At 30.6% G+C, this 26,811-nt stretch overlaps 1 long non-coding RNA gene across 1 annotated transcript; it reads right to left on the reverse strand.

Annotated features, from left to right (window-relative positions):
• LOC129915806 (uncharacterized) lies at positions 1-26,811 on the reverse strand. Its single transcript, XR_008772373.1, has 3 exons — positions 26,651-26,811; positions 26,480-26,591; positions 1-94 (listed from the first exon to the last, which is right to left on the reverse strand). It is a non-coding gene; the product is annotated as an uncharacterized LOC129915806 (long non-coding RNA).

The following is a 26,811-nucleotide window of genomic DNA, read 5'->3' on the forward strand; positions in this document are numbered from 1 at the left end:
AGCTTTTTTTTTTTTCTTTTTTGGCAATGTTCCCTTTTTCTTCTTTATTTTTTCATTTTAAGGCTCGTTGACTTTTGGTGAAAGTTTTCTTTAACTAAAAAATAAACGAAATATCAATCAAAAGTCTACTCGAGCAAAAAAGACGAAGAAAGATGAACAAGGACAAAGGAAGTATCTTGAAGAAGGTGATGTATTTGAAAGTTTTTCAATTTGCCCCCACATTAAAGAAGGGTATTTTATTGAGAAAAGAAAGCAAAGAAACAGAAAAATTTATTTTCCTCAAAAGACCAATGGATATTGCTGGATGATGCAAGGGAAGATGTTTGCAGGTTCCTGTGCAGTAGATTTTATAACAAGTTAGTTTGGCAAAGAGCTCACGTTTATATCTCGTTCTCGTATTACACAACGAATCCGAAAGAAGTGAATTATTGCCACTAAGACGTGAGCAATAACTTCATGTTGGTCTTTTTTTATGTTTCCTTTTTTTTTTTCCTTTTTGCCAACAAAACTAAGTTTGACGTAGAAAAGAAAGTTTTATTAGAAAAAAAAAATGATATCAAACAGAAAATTCGTTCAAGTGGAGACATGTGAACCGCATAGCTTCATTGTGGCGATCTGTCAGGTATTGACAGCAGGACAGAAAAAGGGTGAAAGTTTTTTTTTTTTGTTTTTACTTGAAAAAAGGAGAAACTGAGAATATTTGATTTGTTTGACGTTTATGATTAATTTATTAGTTTTGTGGCAAAACCCTTTTTGTCTTTGGTTTGGAATGTGGTAACCAACAGGGCTAACCAAGTTATAAATAACTTTTATTTTGTTTTGATTTTCTTGACATACAAATTAATTGAAATGTTTTGATGAAATCTTTTGTAAACAACGTGACAGTTGATGAACTTTAAACGGATTTTTTTTATTTTGTCTAGGCAATAGTAGAACGAAAATGAAAAAAGGTATCGTTGACTTCAACTGAAGAAAAAAAACCAACAAACAGATATTAATCTGTGAAATTAAAAAAAAAAAAGAAATAAAATACTTATTGTCAACTTTTCAAATGGAAACTGCCATACCAAAAAACCCATACTAAAGATTCAAAATGGCTGCTCGAATTTAAATTTTATACTAGTGTATAACTCACCAAAAACAGTATAACTTTAAAATTTTTAAGATATCAAATATAAATAAAAAACCTTATTCCTTTGTTACATTATTAAAGATAGTTTCGCATGAAAAGAAACCTCGGAACAACATACTAAAGATTACAACAAAATCACATAATCCACTCAAGCACTGTAATTAAGTGCAGAAGACTCAAGAAGCATCTTTAATGTGGTTTCGTATTCTTCACTGACTCCAACTCCACATCATACTTTAGTACCCGCTCCATCATACACGTCCAAAATTATCCGCATATGGGTTTCTGAAACTCCTCGTTCCACTCATATTAGCCTAATTATATTTCGCAGTCAGCTACCGAAGACTCACTCAACGATCTTCATGGAGTGTGACATTAGCTTAATCGAAACGTAATATCATAGCTTTTTGTATCATCCTTCCCTTTGTAAATTATAAGAAGGTTAACATTAACTAGGCTTGCGATCCTATATGCTTGGAGAAGTAACTGAAAAATATTTGCATTGAAAATAAAATTATTATTTCAATTAAAAATATTCTGCATTAAAAAAAATTATTGGAAATAAAATATTTTCTGCATTGAAAAGAAAATTTAATGCAAAATGTGTGCATTAAATATTTTTTTTTTAAAGCAAAATATTTTTATTTAAAAGCCGATCAAAATACTGTCGTCACTCGTGAAAAATTTCGTTGTCAAGAAGTTGGCGTTGACATTAAGCATTGCTAATGAGCTTTTGCGAACAAATCTTCTGATCATTTGTTTATCTTTGAGTAGCTATTTATTATGTGTTGTAAAATTCTATTATTCGTGTTGTAAAAGATCTACTTGACAGCATAGTAACAATTTTGAAAACCGTTTTATGTTCCATAAATTGGTGATGAAGAGAGAGTTTTGGGATATTGTTACTGCATATATGCTCCCTAAATTGTATTTTCAAAACCTTCTCAGGATTGCAAAGTGATCCTGGAAAAAGCGATCACCGTGGAATATACGAAAAAGCGAATCATCCAGCTTCCGATACAGGTCCCCCGTAGGTATTATTTGCTTGAATTTGGGCACACTTCTTCTTCGCTTTTTCGTATATTCCATGGTGATCGCTTTTTCCAGGATCACTTTGCAATCCTAAGAAGGTTTTGAAAAAAAAATTTAGGGAGCATGTACCTATGCAGTGACAATATACCAAAACTCTCTCTTCATTACCAATTTAAGGAACATAAAACGGTCACTGGTTTTCGAAATTGTTACTACGCTGTGAAGTAGCTCTTTTGCAATTAAGATTTCGTTTTTACCCTTTTCCGTTGCATAGTGGAACATCTTGTAGTCTTTTCTCTTGCCATTTTCTTGTTTGGACACACAAAATGTCCACTAGCCTTTTTTTCATCATACACCATACCAGGGTTGTAAAAATATCAATTAAAAAAAAAAATGCATTTCAATTAAAAAAAAAAAAAAAAATACTTAATGCAACAAAAAAAAAATGGAATAAAAAAAGTGTGATTGCATTGAAAATAAAATTTTGTTTTGCATTTTGTTCTGCATATATACTACATAATATTTGCAATAAATATTTTTTTCATTGCAAATTTTTTTTATTTGCAATTATATTGTTTTTTTTTTTTTTTTTTTTTTGAATTTGTGATGGAAAACAAATAAATTAAAAAAATGATTTTTTACAACCCTGCTCCCTCAGATTTTGTCTAATGACCTTGCTAGCCCCCCCCCGCCCGGAATCCTTCTAGCTCTGACCCAAGTATTTCTGCTCGGCTCAGGATGAAAACCATGTGTGCCTGGCGAAGTAGTGCCATTTGTTTGAACAAGTAATTCCAAAATGCTTCAATTAACAAAATATTGCTTAAAGTTTTGCAATATTTTTAAAAGGCAAAAAAAAAAATGGACTTAGAAAAAAATGTTACTTATACGCCACAGTGAACCGGATTTCGAAGAATTTTCGGAGTTTTTTTTTTTTTGTAAAAATGTTCGTATACAAAATAATTGATTGACAAAATTTCTCATATTTAAACTTTAAAGCATGAATCAAAAACAAAATAAATTGATTGCTAAAAAAAAAAATTAAACATATTTTACAGTTTCATGAGTTTTTTATGCAGATTTTATATATTCTTAAAAAACAATATTTATGGAAAGAAAATTTAAGTAAAACAATGACTTCTGATTAAGAAGAATTGACATTGATGTCATTAGATATACAATGACAACATCAAAGACACTCACAATTTGATGACGTTTCAATGTGAAAATTCAAATTTAAAACTAAAAATTAATTTTTTACCTCCCAAATTTCATATTTAGTTAACTTTTAACTCTTCATTCCCACCTATTCCAATATGATAAGTCTAAAAATAGTAAAATCCCTTCTAAGCTGATGTCATGGCTTAAGTTTTATTCAAAACCTCTCAAGCATTCAAATTTTATATTATTGTATGTTTCTGAAAAAAAAAATTCCTACTACACGTTGTGAGCAACCCCATTTTCTATTTGCCTGATTTGTTTTTAAATGGAACTAATAACATATACCTACCTACTTGTGATTTTAAGGCATATTTGTATGTACACAAATAAGTGAACCTGAACCTTTCATCCATTCAAGAAGAACTCCTAGTCCTCATCCATTCTAGAACAAATCGACCACAATTTTTCGAAAAGAATTCTAAAGCCTAGGGATATTTATTATTCTTATGGCACCAGAATATTGCAATTTCAAAATTTAAATCCCTATAGCATATGCTTCTAAATGATTGAACCAAAAAATAATAAAGATATAGTATCAACACCCTGAAAGCACAAGACATCAACGTCAATCCAAAGGTCCTTCCTATCTTCCTCTCTCTCTTTCCTTTTCACTTGGCCCTTTTTTGTTTTTGGAAATTCTATTTCTTAGCCACAAGGCAGTGAAATGTGAAATCCTGTTAAACCACCAATTGACTACTATGGCAAGAGCCGGACATGACCTGCAGGATGTCGGTTCCTGTGAGACATATAGAAGGGACATAAGGGAGGTAGCAAGCAGAGAGGTATAAAACTGGAAGCCCAAATTGTGGTCAGATTTGGTTGGCAATTTGTGTGGTATGCCAGTGGAGGCCATAAGTTGCAGCCAAAGTCAGAGGCAGCCAAGAACTACCACTATAGTGGTACTATACATACGTAAAGTATACATATATGTAATGCCCAGCTCCCTTTAGTCTCCTTCGTGCAGTATTTGGGGTTTATGGTTAAAGTGCTCGTAAAGTTTACCAGCATCAACCAATGGGACAGAATGAACTTGGCATTGGATGACTGTTTCTGTGGGTTTTGTGTCACTGGAAAGGGCAACTGGACAAGAGAGAGAGGGAGAGAGAATTTGTTGAGGAAAGGGAAGTCCCTGTGAACGAAATACTGAATGCAATAATTTTGATTCCTTGCTACTCTTGATGCCAGGATGAAATTGAACATTGCAAACTACAACATTTACAAAAAGGAAGTTACTTAATTTTTTAATGGATGTAATTGTTAAGTTGCGACAAACTCTTTCGTTTATATTTCCCCCTTAAAAAAACCTAATGGACCAAGGACCATTTCTGTGTCTATATACTTAAAATGTACACACTTACTAACATTATAATTTTGTTTCAGAGTGCGGTGAGGACTGATGTTTGAGGTTGGTGGTCGATATTTTTAAGTTAAACACATTTGGATTTTAAGTGAATGGGTTGGGTATACACAGGGTTTTAATCTTTTTCGTTGTAATTAGGTAAAAAGTAACTTTTTTTTAAATGTAAAATTGTATATAATCATTTGATACTTGGTTTTATGAAAGTTATTCAACGTACAAGTATCACCGTCTTAAAAAGTTTTTCTTTTCTTCTCGGAAAAATAACCTTCCATCCAAAAGTTTTGTATGGGTTAAGACTCTTTACTCATGCGCCAACGGCACCGAAAGAAAGATGAACTACATTATAGGGTTGTACCTCAACTTGTCAATTTTTTAAAAAGGTTAAATTCTTTTGTAATTAAGATGTCTTTTCGTATATTAAAATAAAAAATAAAAAAAAAAATTATTTGAAAAGGTTTAATTTTACTACATAATTTCTCGTAGGACCCTTGGGCCTATCTCGCAGCTTACCTACTACATTGTTTACATCAGCTAGATCAATTACTTCAAAAATAATTTGCGGCGGCCTGTTGAACTTCCCACGGCACTTTTTAGGACATTTGTATACTATTTTGACCATAAACTCGAAACTCATGTTTTATTTCATAACTTTTTGTAAATTGATAAATATTTTCCTAAATTTTCAAAAGTGCTTACAAAAATTAAACTTAATTGATCTTTAGCATTCATAATGTTGATAACAAAGAAAATGTTACCATACCAAAAAATATAGGAATAGTACATGTCATACATAAACCAAAATGCAGTAATTCACTTTTCTCAAAACCGATTTTGATTGAAAAAATTGTGGGTAATGTTTTAAAAAAATAAGGTCGTATACATTTGAAATTAGAAAAATACTTTGCGATGAGTAAACAGGTCATAGAGTTGTTTTCTTTATTACTCGTAAGCTACTCAACTTTATTTCGAGAAAATTTGTAATCATTAAAACCAAGCAAAATTTTTAAATTTGATGATTGATAGTGACTTGACTTTTTTAGCTGTAAACCTACTAGCTGTATCATTGAATAAATATATATAGAAGTGCACTCGAAATGAAATCCGCTATGAATGAGAATTGACGTCACAGTCGCTTTACAACAAAAAAAAAATCCATGAAAAGGACTTTTTGGTTACTTAGTAACAAAAACTATCACACTATTTATCTATTTATAATTTGTTTGTCTATATTTTTTTTGTTTTGTGTTAAATTTTTACTTTTAATTTCAAAGTTTTAAAAATAAACAGAATTAATAGCTGAATAAATTAAAAATTTTTGATTCTTATTTTGCTATTTGATAGGATTTTATTTTTCAGTTTATTTATTTAAGCTAACCACAAAGGGTAGGAAGATTTTGTTCATTTAATGTATGTAATTTATTAATGCAAGTGTCATAAGATATCGATTTGGGTTTGTTGGCACCTAGACCAAAGTTGGGCTATGGGAAGTTGGCACCCCCAAATGTTAATTTTTTTTCTTCAAACCTGCCTAAAATAGCTTTTCGTTAGCCCATCTTTAGTTTTAAATTAAAATGAATTTTTTTTTTACCTAAAAAATCACAAAAAAAAAAAATAATTCTTTTATTCAGTGTAAAAATTGTTGGTTTTGTAATGTGCTTCGTTTGCACAATATTAGCCCAGGATAGCCCACCTTTTTTTTTCTTTATTCCACTATTTTTTCATATATCATATTTCATATCAGAAACCGAAAAAAATTTGTTTTGTTTTTCAGTGAAAAAAATCGTTATTTTAAAACCGTGGTTTGTTTGGCCAAGTTATCCTAGGATAGCCCAAATTTTATTTTTGCCATCCTAAGCTTAGTTTAAAAATTATAGAAGCATTAGTTTTTATTCACCTCAAAAATAATAATAAGTACGCATACACCACAGTGACCTTTTCATTTATAATTTAGAAAAATTAATTCCACCGGTGTGGGCATTGCGCCTCAAATGTTATTTATTTGACTAAGAACTCTTACTTGATTGAATTTAGTCCATATAACATTTCTGTTAAGAAGCTTGTTGATTTGTTTCTTTCACCTTAAGAACCACATAATTCAAATATTTTTTCAGGTTTAAAAATCATTGTTTTTTTGGTTTGCCATATTAGCACTTAGAAAAGCTACATACTTAGTAAAATATATCCAAACATTTTTCAAAAGTAACAACACGTATAAAATGGTGTGTGAGGTAATTTTTTTTTGCAGTACACGATAAGAACTTTTTAGATCTAAAGCAATATAATCGAACTTTCTATTCTTCTCCAAAGAACAAATTTGTAGTAAAAAAAAAACCGTGTTGGTTCCGAATTCTCCCATTTCCAGAATTTTTACACCATTAAAAAACGAACTTGTATTTTTGATAAATAATAAACAAAATTTCTAATTCATAGAGCCATTTTCAAAAAATAAATTAATTTTACCAAAATGGGATTTTCGAAAGTTAAAAAAAATTGATATGACAGCTCCTTAATGCTTATTACTTGCGATATAGGTACTATATTATCAAGTTATGCATTCGTACAAAAAAAAAGTTGAGATAACATTTTTCCATGATATTACGATGGTAGAGAATGCCAAAAAAGTGGGTCCCGGAAGTCCGTCTGTCTGTCTGTCAGTCTGTCTGTCAGTCTGTCTGTCTGCATAAGGACCTACAGCCTAAACGGATGGACCGATTGATGTAACTTGGTATGTAGCATTTTTTGGAGAGGAGTTTTTGGAATTAATTTTTTTGGACCAAAAATAACGGTAAATGACCGATTTTAGTAAAGTTAAAATTGCTCAAAAACGGCTCCAACGATTTTGTTTAAAAAATTCAAATATTAGTTTTAAACTAATTTCTATCTTTTAATGAAACATTTTTTTTTTTGAAAACCATTATTAACGGTACCTGCCATAGAACCGATATTCTCCGAAACGGCTTATTCGATTTCAACGAAACTTTTTGTGAAAAAGCACTTGTATAACTCAAATATAAGCTAAAAATAAAATTTCGAAAAAAAATAATTTTTGGATTTTTAAAAAAATTTTGAGAACGGGACATTGAATTTTTTTGAAATTTTGTTTTTAGATGTTAATTAGTGATTTCTACAAAATGGCATACCAATTTTATTTTAAAACTTTTTTCCAAAAAATTATTTATAAAAAATTAGTTTTTTTAAAAAAACGGCTCTAACGATTTTGAAAATTTTTTTTCTAAAAATACATCTTAATATATCAATCAAAACTGAATACTTGTTTTTTAGGGCAATTCAATTTCAGATTTTGTTTTATTAAAAAAAAAAAAACGAATTTTATGTTTTTTTTTGTGCACCTGTATACATAGTACCTACATTTCCGAAATTTCTATATAAAAAGTCTTAAAAATTTAAGCAACTTGAACTTTAAGAGCAAGTTCGTGCGACCCAGTCGTGCATTTTATTTTTAATACTCTTTTATTAGCTTCGCTTGTAACTAACTAACTAACAACTAACAATGTAATAAAATCTTGTTACTAAATTTTGACCCCTTTCCATCACATATCGTATCGAACTGAAACTTTGTACATATATGTACATCGGATGACAATACAAAACAGTTCCCTGCCGCACTACTAAATCTTTCTGTAGGTAGTTTAGTTTATATTCTAAAAGCAGAAATGCTGAAAACTACCTGCGTTCTTAGAGAACTCACAATCAGAATTAACTAGCATTCTATGGTCAAAAACACTTTTCCCACTTTGTAAACTGACTATATTTTAAACAAGAGATTATTATTCTACAATAAATATGTAGTCCTACTATAGAAGGCGTTTTCTATTATCTCTCTGTTGCCGACAAAAACAATTTTCAAACCCTCTATGGCGTGTAAATGTCGACAACAAATATTTTTTCTAAGTTTCTATAGCTTTTCATCTTCTACTCTTCAGACTATACCGAATGTAGAAAAAAGCAAAAAATATGAAAAGCATTTCAGTTTTTTTTTTTTTTTTTTTGTACATATCTTGGTCCCATTAAACAATCAGCTTCAATTAAATTCAATTAAAGAAAATATGTGAACATGACGCTCTGCTCTGCTCTGGCTATAATGGGAGTAAAAAGAAAGACAGTGATGTACGACATCCAGATCCAAAGTACCGTGTGGTAATGACTGGAATATGATGACGCCGCGCTGTCGACAACGACGATGGATGGTGCTTCTATTCTATATAAGATTGTGGATGGGCAATGACAACAATGCTGTTCCAAACACCCCTCTACACCACAAAATTCACTCCCTTGAGCATTACAAATTTGGTTCCTTTTTGACTCCCAAGAGCAACAACAAAAAAAAAAAAAAAAAAAAAAACAAGATGGTTTGTTATATTTTGTCATGATTCGTGTAACTTGTGTGAATGTGCAATCATGATTGTTGGCCGACTCGAGATCTGGCCTCTGGCTAAATATGAGATAGTTTCCGTCATTCGTTACATCCGAGAACATCACATAGAACATTGGGGAAGCGTCCGACAGACCCTCGGGTGAAAACAAAGAGCAAATAGAACAAGGAAAATGTTTACCATGGTTTTACAGAGATTTTTGTTTCAAAATTAAAAAAAAAAAAAAAAAAACAACAATATTTTATTTGCTTAATAATATTTCAGGGTATGGACCTGAACCTGTGTACCCTCAGCTGAAGTATCTTCTATCTGGGTTTCCTACGTTCATTTCAAATCTAATCTACACAAGCAGAGAAATATATACATATATTTTGGAAAAATATGGTCGAATGGATAAACAGGGATGAGACGCAAAAGGAACAAATGGACGGATGTGAAAATGCTAACTTTGTGTAATACTCATGACTGATGCTATCAGCGTCATCATCATGAGCATCATGGAATTTTAAATCGAGAATATGAATTGTGTTTGCAGTTTTAAATCAAGAAATTTAAGCTGAAAGGATATTATAGAGCAAAATCAGAATGGATGAAGGTGAAGACAGACTGACAGAAGTTTATTGACATGGTTTGTATTAGAAAAACAACTGGGGCAAAACTTTGTTTTATTTGCAAGCGAATAAGTTAAGAGTGAAAAGGCTAATAATGGTTGTGCCAAGTTGATGTTTTATCCACACATTTTTGTAACATTTTTATTGTTGAATTGATTTGTAATCGAAGTGGTGAAAAGTAATGTGCTACTTCAAACTTGGGGTAGTTAAAAGTGATGGGAACTATCGAATAATTTGAACTATCGATAGTTAGTAACTGAATGATTTGAATTATCGAATAGTTCATTCATTCATTCATTTATTCATTCGAATAAAAACTATCGAATAAAAACTATCGTATAGGCTATTGATTATGTAGTTTAGAAAGGAACTAAGACGTTCACGGGTTTTTATTGCAGGAATCGTTCAATGGGTTATAAAAGAAGATAAAACCGCGGAGTGCTATTAAATGAGAGGGTGGAAACTGAAGATAGGGGTGCAAAAGCCCCCTTTTTGGTTTTTTCAATATACCTCGTAAACCAAGCAAAATTTTGATATATTATATATACAACTGTTTGTAGAGAATTCAATTTCCAGTTCGAATAATGTTTTTTAAAAATTGAAAAAAAAAATTTCCATACCAAAATAGTCGAAACAATCATAAAAAAAATATCAAAAAAATCGATTTTTTGAGTTTTTTTGCTTTTTTAATTGTACATTTTTTTTGGGTTGAGATAGACATAAACATTGCTCCAAAGAAAAAAAGAAGATTAAATTTGCTTCAAAATGCTGTACTCACTAAATTTTTTCATTGAAAATTGACCGAAGTATGGCCATTTTAATCTATCTTTTTTTCGCATTTTTAGTTTTACTTAAGTAAAACAGAAATATTTGAGGGGAAAGTACGATAACTTAAGCACCAAGAACTGATAATGAGATTTTGTAGAGGGGTTAAATACAATCATTGTTTACTATGGGAGGGAGGGTCAATGTCCCTACTTAAAATTTAAAAAAATTATTAAAAAACAACAGCAACACTTACAGTTTTGATTGATACTTTTTTCAAAAGCTAGAATTATAAACTTAATATTAATTTAAAAATGAAGTTATTTTAATCAATTCGTTTTGAAATACCCGATTTCAAAGTCAAAACTTGTAAAAAAAATGTTTAAAAAGCACATTGAGTACAATTTTCACAAAGACTGTGGACTTCAATACGGCAAAGTAAACTGCCTTAATTGATTTCTTATCAAATCATGAAAATCATAATGTTCCTATGCCTTCTACTTTTTGAGAAAATTGCAAAATAGACAAAATACTTTCTTTATCGGAATCACTCGTTTATTTCAAAGAGAATTGATTAAAATAACTTCATTTTAAAATTAATATTAAGTTTATAATTCTAGCTTTTGAAAAAAGTATTGATCAAAACTGTAAGTGTTGCCGTTGTTTTTTAATAATTTTTTTTAATTTTAAGTATTTTTTTTAGAAAATTGCCCCTCCCTCCAAAACGGGGGACATTGACCCTCCCTCCCATAGTAAACAATGATTGTATTTAACCCCTCTACAAAATCTCATTATCAGTTCTTGGTGCTTAAGTTATCGTACTTTCCCCTCAAATATTTCTGTTTTACTTAAGTAAAACTAAAAATGCGAAAAAAAGATAGATTAAAATGGCCATACTTCGGTCAATTTTCAATGAAAAAATTTAGTGAGTACAGCATTTTGAAGCAAATTTAATCTTCTTTTTTTCTTTGGAGCAATGTTTATGTCTATCTCAACCCAAAAAAAATGTACAATTAAAAAAGCAAAAAAACTCAAAAAATCGATTTTTTTGATATTTTTTTTATGATTGTTTCGACTATTTTGGTATGGAAATTTTTTTTTTCAATTTTTAAAAAACATTATTCGAACTGGAAATTGAATTCTCTACAAACAGTTGTATATATAATATATCAAAATTTTGCTTGGTTTACGAAGTATATTGAAAAAACCAAAAAGGGGGCTTTTGCACCCCTATCTTCAGTTTCCACCCTCTCATTTAATAGCACTCCGTGGTTTTATCTTCTTTTATAACCCATTGAACGATTCCTGCAATAAAAACCCGTGAACGTCTTAGTTCCTTATTACCCTGTTTTTTTCGACATAATCAATAGCCTAGTACTAAAAACTATTCAAATGAAAAAAACTATCGTTTAAGAAAACTATTTGAATGAAAAAACTATCGCTTAAGAAAACTATTTGAATGAAAAAAATACCGTTTAAGAAAATAATTTGAATGAAAAAACTACCGTTTAAGAAAACTATTCCAATGAAAAAACTATCGTTTCAGAAGACTATTTGAATGAAAAAACTATCGTATTAAAAAACTATTCAAATGAAAAAACTATCGAATGAAAAACTATTCGAATGAAAATAGTAACTAAATGAATTAATGATTTAAAACTATCGAATGAATGAATATTTTACAACTATCGATAGTTTGATAGTTTTTATGCGATAGTTCCCATCACTACTAGTTAAGTGTTTTCTGTGATTGAAATTGAAATTTGGAAAAAGTTATTTTTTTCAAACGATATTGATTAAAAAAAAAGTACGACTGGGTCTCACGTACTTGTTCTTATGTTAAAAGTTGCTTGGAATATTAAAACTATTTAAATATTCATAAAAGAATTTTTTTTAGAAATAAAAAAAACTAATTAGGTATAAATTTAGGTTTAAAGTTAAAAAAACACATTCTTATATGGCTTTGGCCTCCCAAACGAAGTATAACAAAGAATTTGTTAGCTTTTTTTTTTAATAATAATTTTCAAAAAAAAAATTTATATGCCAAAAAGGCAACATTTTTATGGCATAAAAACAACTGGGTTTCAATAAAATTGATCCGTTTTCAAAAAATAAATATCCTAAAAAAATTTTTCAATTTATTCTGTGAAATTTACTCATGTTGTGCGGTTCAGAACGTACGGTATATGCTTAACGAAAGTAAATGAATTGCGCATAAGATGTGCGATATGGTAATTTTATGAGAATTGTGTGTGCTTCAGCACTAGTAGTAGCGATATGGAACTTGCAGGGTTGCTACAAAGCTCAAAAGTGAGCTGAGCTCAGCTCACAGTTTAGCTCAAATTTTGAGCTATCTCACTTTTGAGCTATGTACCATAGCTCAGCTCATTTGAGCTAAGCTGAAAGTGAGCTGAGCTGATGGTTGAGCTGAGCAGTTGGGTGAGCTGAGCTGTCGGTGAGCTGAGCTGAGCTGTTGGGTGAGCTAAGGTAAAGTGAGCTGAGCTGAGCTGTGATGGGTGAGAGGATACATTGATTTTTATTTGGAAAGTATAATGAAATATGAAGATATTTTAAACTTTTATAAAACACCATAGCTTAAGATGTTTGGTTCTAGTTATTAATGGAATTATTTTAACACATGGATATTTTTATAAATAAAACAGATAATTTTTCGTGATCTTTTCTCTTGGTTTTTTTAATAGTAAATATATTTCTATTTTTTTAGTAAAATATTTCTTTTTTTATCATAAAAAAAAATTCCGGTACAATTAGCTTTTTCGACTTTTTTTCAAAATTCCGAGAAAATCGCGTTTGAAAGTTGGGGTAATTTTTTTTTTTTCGAAAAATCCCCGAATCTTTGAACGCTCCTGGAAGCTAAGCCGCTTGAGAACAATTTTTGGGAGTAATGCCAAATGATAGCTTGTGTCATGGGCCTACGCTTTGCATATTATCAGATTTTTAAAAAATCGCCTTCCATGTTAAACCGCCACATCATGCCTTTTTTTCAGAATCATGCCTATTTTTTTTTTACTTTTAAGTTCTCCCGGTTTGAGAACGCGTGGACCTACAGGGATGGGAGTTGTACCCAAATGTAGGTTAGAGTCCCCGCTACCTTTTGGCATCAAAAATTTTATTTTAATTTTCTTAAAAATTCCGCGATATAGGGGTTGGCACGCTTTGATCTAGAGACAGGGGAGTGGTGCCATATGAAAGTTTATATTCTCAGCTACCCAAAAGTGGTATAATCCGGTTTTTCGATTTTTTTTCAAAATTCCGAGAAAATCGCGTTTGAAAGTTGGGGTAAAATTTTTTTTCGAAAAATCCCCGAATCTTTGAACGCTCCTGGAAGCTAAACCGCTTGAGAGCAATACAACATCAACTTGCCACATGAAACATGTAACTTGCAACGTGTTGTGTGTTTTATGTTTGCCTGCATTTTTAAATACTAAAGTACTGCCTACTCTAAAGGTGAAACGACTAGGGCTGTAAAAGAAACGACAAAATGAGTACCCGCATGTATACGTTACTTTAGATACTAGTACCCGTATCAATAATATCGTTACTCGTTACTTTCGTATGTTTCGCATTTTTCGCATATTTACTTTCGTTACTTTCGCATGCTTCGTGTGTTTCCTACATTTCGTATATTTCATGTATTTGATACGTTTGGTATGTTTGGTATTTTAAGTATGTTTCGTACATTGGTATAAGGGTGTAAACATTTTTTTTTTTTGAAAAAAACCAAAAACAATTTCTATAATCTAAGCTACATTTTAAGGTCATAAACATTAAAATTAGTTGCGGCATTCTCATGTAATAAGAATTTAAAGGTAGCTATATTGAATTTTTTTCGTTTTTTTTTTAATCAAACGTGGAAACTTTTTTGATTTTTTTCCAAATTTTTAGACAAAACTTGGGTAATTTTTTGTTTATATTCTTTCAGTAATCTTATCACAATTCTTTAGAGACCTTTATTTCAAAAGTGCAACGCGCAGATCTCGAAATATTAACACTTCAATACAACAATGTCGAACAATTTTTCATTTATTTTTTCTATTGAGAGTGATTTTCAAACCTCGTTTTCTCTGCTTTTTTTGTGTTGAAAATTTTGCACCGAAAATAAACTAATTTTTTGAAAAACCAAAAAACTTTTGTACATTCTTAAGCTTAATATCAACTATTAACACAAAGGCCATAAACAGATTGGTTGCGTCGTGAATATACATATTTCGGCCAAATAGAGAAAATACAAAAACGTCTCTTTTGATATTTCTGTATAAATTATCGATAACACAATGATTATTGAACCTTGGCACTACTGTTTTAATCGAGACAAAAGTAAACTCCAGATAATTATCTGCAGTTAGCATTCTGTTTCTGACTATGGTTACGATACCGACACGAGATGCGAGATGCGACAAATTGAGTGCATCACTTCATTTCGTATCTCTTACATCGGATTTAGTATTGAAACTGGAATCGCGTCGTTACTCGTATGTTTCGTATCTTGTACGTTTCGTATGTTTCGTTACTTCAGTACCCAGTCACGAAACATACGAGTAACGATACTGTTTAGAAAGTAACGTTTCGTTACTCGTTACTGAAGTGAATACCCGCATTTTAGTAACGAATACATACGATTTGCTACAGCTCTAGAAACGACAGCCCTGCTACCCAGGGTGATCGCGTCATAATCCCTTTGACATTCTTGTCAAAAAGTAAATTTTCATACCCACCCTCCCATAAGAAGCATAACTTCAAAAATATTTGTTTTTGAATTTTCTTAAAATATTGTTTTTATGGGTAGATAAATATTTTCTTTAGAATGGCATGCCAATTTTTTTTTAGAAAAATGTTTGAAAATTTTTAGCTATACCTATACAAATTTTTTTTTTTTTTGAACACCTCCATCAATTAAAAAAAAAAATACCAAAAATTCTTTATTATCCTAGAAATCAAGTTATCAAGAAATCAAAATTCTGAAATTTTAAAAATTATTGTTTTTAATTTTTTAACGTTTTTTTATAAAATAAACACTTAAAAAAAAAAATAATAATAATGAAAATTTACATAAAATGCTTTAAACCTTACAATAGAGCAAGTTTCAAGTTTGTGCTATCCAGTCATGTATTTACTTTTAAATCGGTTAATTTCTATGTTGTTGATTGCTTTCCAAATTTCCAAAGTTCAGGGTTATGAAAAATGGTTTTGATAAATTTTTAAACGTTATTTTATCAAAATCATATTTTAGTAGGTAACTACAGTATTTAAAGATGAAATTAAATAATTTTTTTTTTTCTAAAAAAACTATCTCCGGATCTTGGTATAAAGATTCTAAAATTTAAATTATAAAGTGATTTTTTTCTCAGACAAAACTATTTTTTAGGAAATCAGTTCATGAAATTAAAAAAATATTCATAGGCAAAAAATTGATAAAATGAAATTGACACGTTAAATGCTGCTGCTTGATGATATGATGTTTGCTTAATAATGTATCAAGCGAAAAGACTAAAAACTTCTACGTGAATCTTTATAGAAACCCTGATTCAACACTTCTTAGAATTGCATTATGTGTGTACTGCATTCATGTTGCAATTTGAAGTGCCTTCGCTCTATTCGTGTATCAAAATACTCATATAAAACATGCACTATACAAGGTTAATGCAAGCTATCATTTCGTTTCATGAACTATTCCAAAACTTGACACACACTGCAGGAATAAACGTCTTCTTTTCAAATCGATACATCCACATACGATACAGTCCATGAACTCGCTCAAAGCATCTTCTTCTATATACATTGCCCAGTGGCACAAGGACATACTGGTCATCAATGCTATTGCCACCATCACTCCATCTGTCAATCGGCTCCTTCGAGTGGTTCCTATATTAAACAGAAGGACTTCCTTATTAATTGCACTATCTAGATCTGTTTTCCTCCAGCTCCAGCTCTAGCATCGATTCGTTTCCATTCAATAGATCACCAATGTCGACCAGTTAAGTGTGCCACTTTCTCATCCACTCATCCATCATGAGTGTTTTTTTGATGATGCCACACTATGACAGTGTCATTGAGCGACCACTTATGGTTGCTGTTTTCTTCCCCCAAGATGCTTCAAAGTGAATTGTGTATATAGAGTAGGGTGGGTCAAAAAAATCGAAATTCTTTTTTTTGAATTGGTACTCCGAAAAATCGATTGCTAGACCCCTCTAGAATATACACACCAAATATGAGCTCTTTATATTAATGGGAAGGTCCTCCGCTTTTCAATTTTCCATTTTTACATCAAGCTTCTACTAAAAAAAAATAATTTTTTTATTAATTGACTTTTTAGCAAATTTCTTTTCATATTCTTGTAGGAAATTGAACGCTCTACAAAAAAGGCCTTATACACTTTTTTCGTTTATCTAACCGTTGAATAGATATTTGAGGTCCAAAAATCGAGAAAATCTTTAAAAATTAGTTTTTTGTTCTTAATTTTGTAACAAATTGAAAAATTATAATGATCAAACGCGCAAGACATATTCTTGTTGGAAATTGATTGCTCCACAAAAAAGGTCTTATTAACTTTTTTCATTAATCTAACCACTCTAAAGATATTCGAGGTCAAAGTTAAAAAAAAATATAAAAACATTTTATATTTTTAAAAAATTTCTAATTCACTGAAACTTTATTATTTTCAAATTAGCAAGATATATTCTTGTAGGGGCTTAAACGTTCTACAAAAAATTCCTTGGAATGAAATTGATTGCTTTAACCGTTTAGAAGATATTCGTATCCAAATCGCAATGCATACGGGTCATAAGAAAACTATTGAAATCAGTGAGCATTGGTTTGGATACGAATATCTTCTAAACGGTTAAAGCAATCAATTTGATTCCAAAGAATTTTTTGAAGAACGTTAAGGCCCCTACAAGAATATATCTTGCTAATTTGAAAATAATGAAGTTTCAGTGAATTAGAAATTTTTTAAAAATATAAAATGTTTTTATATTTTTTTTTAACTTTGACCTCGAATATCTTTAGAGTGGTTAGATTAATGAAAAAAGTTAATAAGACCTTTTTTGTGGAGCAATCAATTTCCAACAAGAATATGTCTTGCGCGTTTGATCATTATAATTTTTCAATTTGTTACAAAATTAAGAACAAAAAACTAATTTTTAAAGATTTTCTCGATTTTTGGACCTCAAATATCTATTCAACGGTTAGATAAACGAAAAAAGTGTATAAGGCCTTTTTTGTAGAGCGTTCAATTTCCTACAAGAATATGAAAAGAAATTTGCTAAAAAGTCAATTAATAAAAAAATTATTTTTTTTTAGTAGAATCTTGATGTAAAAATGGAAAATTGCAAAGCGGAGGACCTTCCCATTAATATAAAGAGCTCATATTTGGTGTGTATATTCTAGAGGGGTCTAGCAATCGATTTTTCGGAGTACCAAATCAAAAAAAAAAATTTCGATTTTTTTGACCCACCCTAATATAGAGCTAAAGGATGTCGTGGTCGTTGTTTCATAGCACAAAACATACACACACACAAACATATATATTTAGAGGTCCTTGATCTGAATGATGGAAAACAAAGCTAAGCAATCAATATAATGACCCTTCCTCCTTTTCTCTCATGATGGAAGCAGACACAGCATCCATGGCATCCATTTTAAGTGGATAATTATCCATTTTGAAGTATTACCAATGTTCTGCCTGGATAATTGCTCGTCAGACATAAAGCCAACCAAAGCATTAACCGATGCTGTTAATATCCTTAAAATTATAATATACATTCAAGAGTATGGGTGTTTCTCTTATTTAAATAATCAACTGAGTAAAAAAAAAATAACACACATCTTCTATTAAAAAGAAGGTGATGTAGTAAATTTTCAAACATATTTAACATCAAATTCTGTTCGTTCGGAGGTTTATGGGTATAAATTTTAAAGAGACCTAAACCGAGTTATTAAAAGTTTCACACTTGAGGGATTCAACGCCTCGCACATTTGCATAATGAACCCTAGCAAGGTGTCGTCCTTGGCGTGATATCCTTGTCGTATGTCGTATGTGTACCCAGTCTATGCTGTCGGAGAGGATTCGATGACAAGGCCTGGTAAACATTCTACCTCTTAGTACTTCACATAGTGATGAAAAAATGGCCCGACTTTTATAGAGGAGTGTGGTTGATGGAATGTAAATCTGAGTCCTTGATACAAGTTATCAAAATAATTAATACTGTTGAAGGGCTTTTGAGGTTTTAAGTGAAAAGTTGATGGCAAACACGCAGTTTTGTGAGGGGTAGAACAGTCGAAGTTAGAGAGGACCACTTGAGTTGTATGCCGGAGGTAACAAGGAACTTAAGGTGCTAACACACCTTCCATGCAGAAATACCTTTTGGTATATATCTAACCGAATTCTCAAAATGATTAAACGAATTCTTAGTTACATGAAATAAGGTTGCTAGGTAAGTAAGAGAAAGAATGTTAGTTCATTTGCACTAATGTACACTATTTTTACTTGCGATATAGGTACTATAGGGAAAGTTTAGGATTCGTAAAAAAAATCGAACTCGAGATAACAATTTTACATGACATTACGATGATGGAGAATGCCAAAAAAGTGGGTCCGGCAATTCTGTCTGTCTGTCTGTCTGTCTGTCTGTCTGTCTGTCTGTCTGTAAGAACCTCGAGCTACAGCCTAAACTACTGAAGCGATTTTCTTCAAACTTGGTAGTTAACAGTTTTGGGTGATTCCCTAGAGGAGAAATTGAATTTTTTTTTTTAGGACCAAAACTAACGGTACCTGTCATATAACGGAAACAGAAAAGTTGATTTATTTCAAAAACGGCTCTAACGATTTTGATTAAAATTTTTATGCTTACTGTTATTGATAAGAGCCGCCTTTGATAATACAAAAAATATTTTTTGTACCGTTATTAACCGTACCTGCCATAGAACGGTTTTTCGGATTTATGAATTTCTCATAAACGACGAAACAGATTTCGAATAAATTTTTAATACAGAAACGTTTAAACAATCATTATTTAAAAAAATTTTTAATTTTTCAAAAAAACACATTTTTGGATTTTTAAAAAATATTTCAAAATTTTTTTTTGAAAAATCAATTTTTTGGAAACGGGTTGGTGAAAAATTTTGAAATTTCGTTTTTATGTGTAAATTAATTATTTATTCAAAATTGCATATCAATTTTTTTTTTTTGACAAATGTTAGGAAATTTTAATATATAAAAAATTAATTTTTTAAAAAACGGCTCTAACGATTTTCGAAAATTTTTTTCTAAAAATTCCTTTTTATACTAGAAATAAAATGGCATACTTAGTTTTTTTGTAAAAGAGCATTTAAAACGGAATTTTTATAAATTATTAATAAAAATAGATTTTATTTTTTTGCACCACTAACTTTCGTTAGTGAAAATATCAAATTTTAATTTTTCCCTTATTTTGTTCAATTGAAAACTTTAACATTAGAGTAACTTTTACCATAAGAGCAAGTACGTGCGACCCCAGTCGTGCAATTTATTTTCAATGATTCTGTAAAGACTGATATTTTGTTAATTGATGGGTTTGACATTGCAATTTAGCTTGGTGGTGGTCAGGGGGTACCTGTTGTATAGCCTCTTAAAGATGTAAAAAAAAAACTAAAAATTTGCATACTGATAACCATATTGATAAGCCTCAAAATAAATAAATATGTAAAATAAAATAAAATAAAATAAAATAATTTATCCGTTGATAAATTAACTTTTCAGGCAAAACAAAATAATGCAAAAATAAAAAATTCCAGAGGGTTTTCCCCCCTTAAGCATGATAAGTACTAGAAACAGATGGCGAAAGTGCAAAGTTTGCAGTTCATATCGAACGGTGTCAGAACTAGCCGTCTTTGTGGTCGTTGGAATGATCCCTATCGATATCCTAGCAACGGAAAGGAAGTAAGTATACGACAAAAGGTATTTATGTTTAATTTGGGCTTTAATGATCTTTATTTTTGGATGAAATTAATGAAACACTAAATCATCTTTTTATTAACCTACGTTTTGCTGGTTTCTTTCCAGCTTCCAGGGAATTCGCGAATTTAGCGGAATTTAATTCAAAAAATGACTGGTCTCAATTGATGCCAAAACTAGTTTTTCTTTAAGCTTAGGTATTGTAGAAAGTTATAATGATAACAAAAGCACTGTTAAGTGGTTATCATGTAACAAAGAAAAAAAAATAGCATTGAAGTTGCAGTTTGCGATTTTTATTCTTCTGTACATTTTCTGGAAAAGATGACTATTAGTACTTTTTCTTGTGTTTGGTGATTGTTTAAATAAAAGTTTTATTTATTTTTTTATTGTTTTAATATCAAGGTTCAAGAAAATAAGTAAATTTTTATTTCACATGGTGTTTCAGTTTTTTGTTTTGGCAATTGAAAATAAAAAAATGTTTTGTTTTTATTTTCTTACATTTGTTAGAGCAAAACTTTAATTATTTTGCGTTATTCCGCTTTGAAACAGTATTTAGTTAAAAGCTTGACTTATTATCTATCTATCTATTTCTTGCGTGAGAGGTAACCGATTCATATGTATGTCAAAGGTAGCGTGGGTCATGGTGATGACCAGGGATAGGATGTTGTGGAATTTGCCTTTTTTTCTGGCTTAATCGTACGACATTATAGATTAAAAACAAACACGTTTCACGTCCCCCTCGTGCCAAATATATGTATTTTATTTTGCCTTTTTTTGCCTTTTCGTTCGTTATTGCCTTTTTTTGCCTTTTCTTTTGTTATTGCCTTTTTTTGCCTTTTCCTATGTTTTTTATCATTTTAGCGTCTTTAAAGTAATGCCTACACACAAAACACTCAAATATACAAACAAATAGGAAACTTACTCAATATATCTATGAACATATATTAAGGATTCACTAATTACCCCATACTAACGAATTCGAGTGAAAAGATCTACCTACAGTTCAGTCATTATATTTGGAAATGCAAAATGAACCGAGAAAGCTCCAACATTTAAAAAAAAAATTTTTTAATCAAGAAAACACGATTTAAGAAGTTCTCCAGATTTTGGACAAAATCAAGAGAGATTTTGAAGCCGGGAAAGGGGCAGTCGCAAAAGATGTTGTTGAGAAGTACAAATCAGTTTTTTTTTTTGGCAAATAATGGACTCGAGAGAGTTGAACAAATAAATTGAGAAATGAATTGGGACACAAATCTAGAGCTCCCGGCGAATGTTGCAGTGGGTGATGTCGAGTGCTTTTATTTGGCTCCACTCGTCTCTACAGGTGTAGAGACATCTTTTAGCTCCTTTAAAGCACTCTTAAGAGAAAATCGCATGCGTTTGTTACCTAAAATTTAAAAAAACTCATGGTTGTTAGAAATTACTACAATTAATTTTTATATTTCATTCTTTCTCTCAATAAATGCCTTTTTATGCCTTTTTATGCCTTTTTCGGAGTTTTATTTTGCCTTTTTTTAAGTTTTTAGGTCCACAAGATCCTATCCCTGGTGATGACAAATACCTTAGTCTGCCTGCATTTATTTGGGGCGTTGTCGAAAAAAGCGCATCAAAAGTACCATTTTTCTGAAAATCGATTTAGTGAGGGTAACCACTTAAAATGTATAGATAACCAACACCACATACTCACTGATAACAAATATACCAATGGCAGACATTTTAAGTGGGGCCAAACCCCCGGCAGACTGTCCCGAAAATGCGTTTTTTTTGGCGTTTTTAGACTTTTGGGTAACCACCTAAAATTAATCGCATCCTGTAGCGGTAGGGTGTGGCCCCACTTAAAATGTCTGCCATGGGTATTTTTGTCATCAGGGAGTCCATCCACCGCTACAGGATGCGACTAGTTTTAAGTGGTTACCCTAAATAAATCAGTTTTCAGAAAAACTGCATTTTCGGGACCGTCTGTCGGGGGTTTGGCCCCACTTAAAATGTCTGCAACAATTTAACCCAAGGAGGTTATTTTCTAATACTTTTTGTATTACAAGTTGTAAACTTAGTACTTAAATATTGAAATACAAAATTAGTTTAATTTCATTTTCGTATGTAATAGTTGTAAATATTTCCAACAAAAGAGAATAAAAAGTTTTTTTTTTTCTGTGCGAAAATAATTTTTTAAGAGGGTCTATGAAAGTGCCAAAAACATGGTACTTTTGGAGCTCTGTAAATAAAATTAAAATTATTAATTGTACTTCTCCACAGTGGGCTCTTGTATAATGATTTACTATATTTTCCTTAGCTTGCGGCTGGGTCTACAGTTCTTGTGGTCAGCATTTCATCATTTCATTTTGCTATGGTAATAAGAACGAAGCACGCTCCTTATCTAACATCATCAGTTTTTAAATATATCAAAAAATTCGTGATTATTACCAGGGTTGGGGTCAAAATTCTGCCGGGGTCAAAATTCTTTTGTCAAAATTCTGCTTTCAAAATTCTGCTTTACAAAATTCTGCTTTCAAAATTCTGCTTTTCAAAATTCTGTTTTTCAAAATTCTGTTTTTCAGAATTCTGCTTTTCATAATTCTGCTTTTCAAAACTCTGCAAAAAATTAAAAAAGGGTTTGGAAAATGTTAAAAAGCGCGCGCTTTTTAACATTTTCCAAACCCTTTTTTAATTTTTTGCAGAATTCTGTAAAATCATCTTTTTGAAAAATTATCTGCTTATTTGATTACTTACATAATTTGTCATTTTTTAAATGCGAATTAATTTTTGTTTTATAAATGAATAAATTTGAAAATATTAAGAAAAGGTTTTTAATATTAAACATTTCCGAAAATAACTAAAAATTTATTAATTTATCAAATAAAGATGAATATTCAAATTTTGAATAAGAAAAGGAATGTACAACATCGGTTCCAATTAGTATACATATTTTATTTGAAAGAAAGTCAGTATATGAATTTCAAAAAATATTTGCGACACTTAAATAAAAAAATTTAGGAAAGTACCAATGTTGAATTACATTAATGAGGTGTATTTTTCTTTAGCCAGCGCATATGCTATAAAAAAAAAAAAACAGAATTAGCAGAATTTTTTTGTTCAAATATAATGCTGGCAGAATTTTGAAAAGCAGAATTTTAAAAAGCAGAATTTTGAAAAACAGAATAGAAAAAAAGCAGAATTTTGAAAAACAGAATTTTCGCTGAAAAAGCAGAATTTTGAAAAGCAGAATTTTGAAGCCAGAATTTTGACCCGATCCCTTACTACCAGCATTCCTGCGCTCTCTATTGAAGTTTCCGATTCCATAATTATTAAATTAAGTTTGTCTTGGAAAGTTGGAGCTATTCTTTATTCATGAAAACTAACGACTCCACATTCCACAAACGATGAGTAGTGACGACATTTCCACCTTTCTTGCAACATGGAGGAAATAACCTTTTGACTTGGTTTACAATCCAACGACATCATTGGGTATACCATGGAAGGGAGGAAGATATTATGCGTATAGACGTTTCCCTTATATACATTTTGCTATAACAATCTCAATGAATTTTTTATTTGAAACTTTTCTTAGTTAACCTTCTCTTGTTCTCCACACTTACGCAAAGTTACCATACCTTCATAGAATTTCATTTGCATTTTAGTAGCCAAGGGGTTCCATGAAATGGTGTCGAGAAGAAGTGTCCTTTCTAATATCTATACTCCCTCAAACACACACAAATATTTTCACATGCTTGGCAGCCCACGTTTTTATAAAGATTGACAATGAATTCTAGATTACCAACAAATTGAGCCTTGAAACCAATGCAAGGACACTCTCAGAAGTCGGATTTATGACAAACCATTAAAAACGGCCAAAGGTAAAAACAGGATAAGAAAACAACCTCTATAAAAAGGAGAGAAGAATGTCATATATAGGCTTTCGAAATTAGATTGACGAGAATTGATCTTTGATTGCGGCTGGGAATCCCTTGATGCTGAAACTTATGATGAAAAATTCATAGAAAGTGTGTTTTCGTATATAGTTTTTTTTTTCTTTATTTTTATTTTGGTTGATTTTTTATTTTTTTTTCGTTAAAGAAAATTGACTTGGACTTTGATTGAATTTTGGGTAAACTTTTTCCAAGTTAAAGTAGATTCGTTTTTAGTCCTTCTTTTTTTTTTGTATATATTTTGCTTTTCAAGCAACTTTTACAACTGAATTTTGATTTAGAAAATTGCCTGCAGCATAATATAATTAAGTAAAACCAGACAATTTATTTTTCCGACACGTGTTTTGGTTTGTTAAATTGTCCGAAAATATTTATCATGCTGTGGGACTTTTTTTTTTATATATATTTTTTTTTTTATTTTTTTGTGAAAAGAAAAACCAATAAAGTTTTATATTACTTTTTTGTATAGATGTTGAAGTGAAAATGTTGACAATTCACATCGTTGTGCCCCTGTGTGCAAAAACTACATAACTCGATTTTTTTTTGTTTGGTTTTTGTTTTTAGAGAGAAATGAACTGAAAATTGAGGACAATAGTTTAATTTAAACACTTAAAGTTTGTCATACCTTTTTAATGACATCCCTTAACGGTTGAAAGGTCAAAGTGGTGTAGGAAGTCGATACTAAAGACGAAATAATTTTTGACTAATACTTCTGTAAGTACGGATTAGACGGTCATAAAATTAATTCAACGAAAGCGTCACTAGTTTCATTCAGATCAAATAACTTGGTGACATGGTGACAAGGCGACTTGAAGACATAGTGACAAGGCGCCAAGTCGACAAGGCGACAAGGCGGCGGCATGGCGACAAGGCCTTGTCACCATGTCGGCATTTACAATGTCGCTTTGTCAAATAGCTCTTGAATCTCAATCTTTAAAAAAATCGGAAAAAAATTGATTAATTTTTGATCGACCACCATTTTTTACGAAAATCAGTCTTCAATGGAAGAAATTGAAAAAAAAAAAATATATGTTTGTGCACACCCAATAATATTATACCCATTGAAGGCCATAGGCTAGGTACTAAGTGTTATAATAACACAAGAAACGCAACTGATACAAACGATCCTATTCTCTTTTAGTATTTGTTTTAAATTTTTTATTTTCTTCGTTTTCAACGTATAACCAATACTATGTATATTTTTTATCATCAGTCCAACCATTCTCTCAAAATCTAGGTATTGTTTTTTTTTCAATCCTCTCATTTTGATATTCATTAATTTAACCGCTTTTACAGCCAATTTTTTCTTTAGATATATTATACCTTTCTAACTTTTTCTACCTACCCAAAAACAAAGAAAAAAAAAAACTTTACCCATAATCAAGTAAAGTTATTGCATTTAAAAAGGTTACAAATGAGCCACTTTATTTGGTTAATTCTTTGCTCACCTTTTTTGTAACCACAGCTGCAAGTGAACCTAAGCCTTAAATAATTTCCTTAAACAAAATTTTCAGTCTGTTGTTGTTTATCTTAAGCCATTGCATGAAACGAGAAAAATAACGTAACCCTTATCATTCATCCTCTCATAATTTAAAAGAGCTCCTCTTGTTTAACGTATATAGAATAGAAAAAAAAAAAAAAAACAAATTGTGTCAAAATGCCTCTTGCCTTTTTTTTTTCTTTTGTTAAAGGCAAATTTTCCTCTTAAAATTGAAAGGCAAAACACAAAAGAAATCTAGAAACATAATAATCACCACCTTTTTGCACCACTAAAAGTCTCAGACTTTACCCAAACCTACATTATAGAAGGACCATATCATTATCATCATCACCATCACTACCAAACAAAGCCCCTGTCAAAGGATTCTAACCGAAAAACTTTCGGGAATAAAGCAAAGAAAACATGATGTAAGACAAAAAAAAAAAAAATAAAAAATAAAGGAACTGTGATGAAGATAGGGCAGGTCCGTAACGTTTACAACTTTCCTTTCTAAAGATTGAGGGAAATTTTCGATTATATTGATGGACTTTGTTGGTTTTGTTGAAAAAAAAATCCGTTATGTAAATTTTTTTTGTTTAAGGTACTCACTTTTACATCGTCTTTTTTTCTTCTCTGTTTCTTTCTATTCCTCTGTTAATACAGATCTTGAGTCCAATTGAATTGAAGCTGGTTTTCATCAAACATAGTTTTTGGGGATTTGCTGAAAAAGACTTTATCTTAGTATGGAACAAAAGTTAACGGTTTTTTTTAAATACCTACATTTATGTAGATACATTATATTTCCGTTAAGAAAACTGTTTCAAAACTTTTCAAAAGATCCATTTATGTACATACATATGTATTTATAATTTTTTTAATTTTTTGGAAACCAATTTACTGGTTTCGTAAATTTAAAAAATGTGTTTTTGAAGAAATTATTT

The sequence above is a fragment of the Episyrphus balteatus genome, chromosome 3, assembly GCF_945859705.1.
Source record: "Episyrphus balteatus chromosome 3, idEpiBalt1.1, whole genome shotgun sequence".
Lineage (NCBI taxonomy): Eukaryota > Metazoa > Arthropoda > Insecta > Diptera > Syrphidae > Episyrphus > Episyrphus balteatus.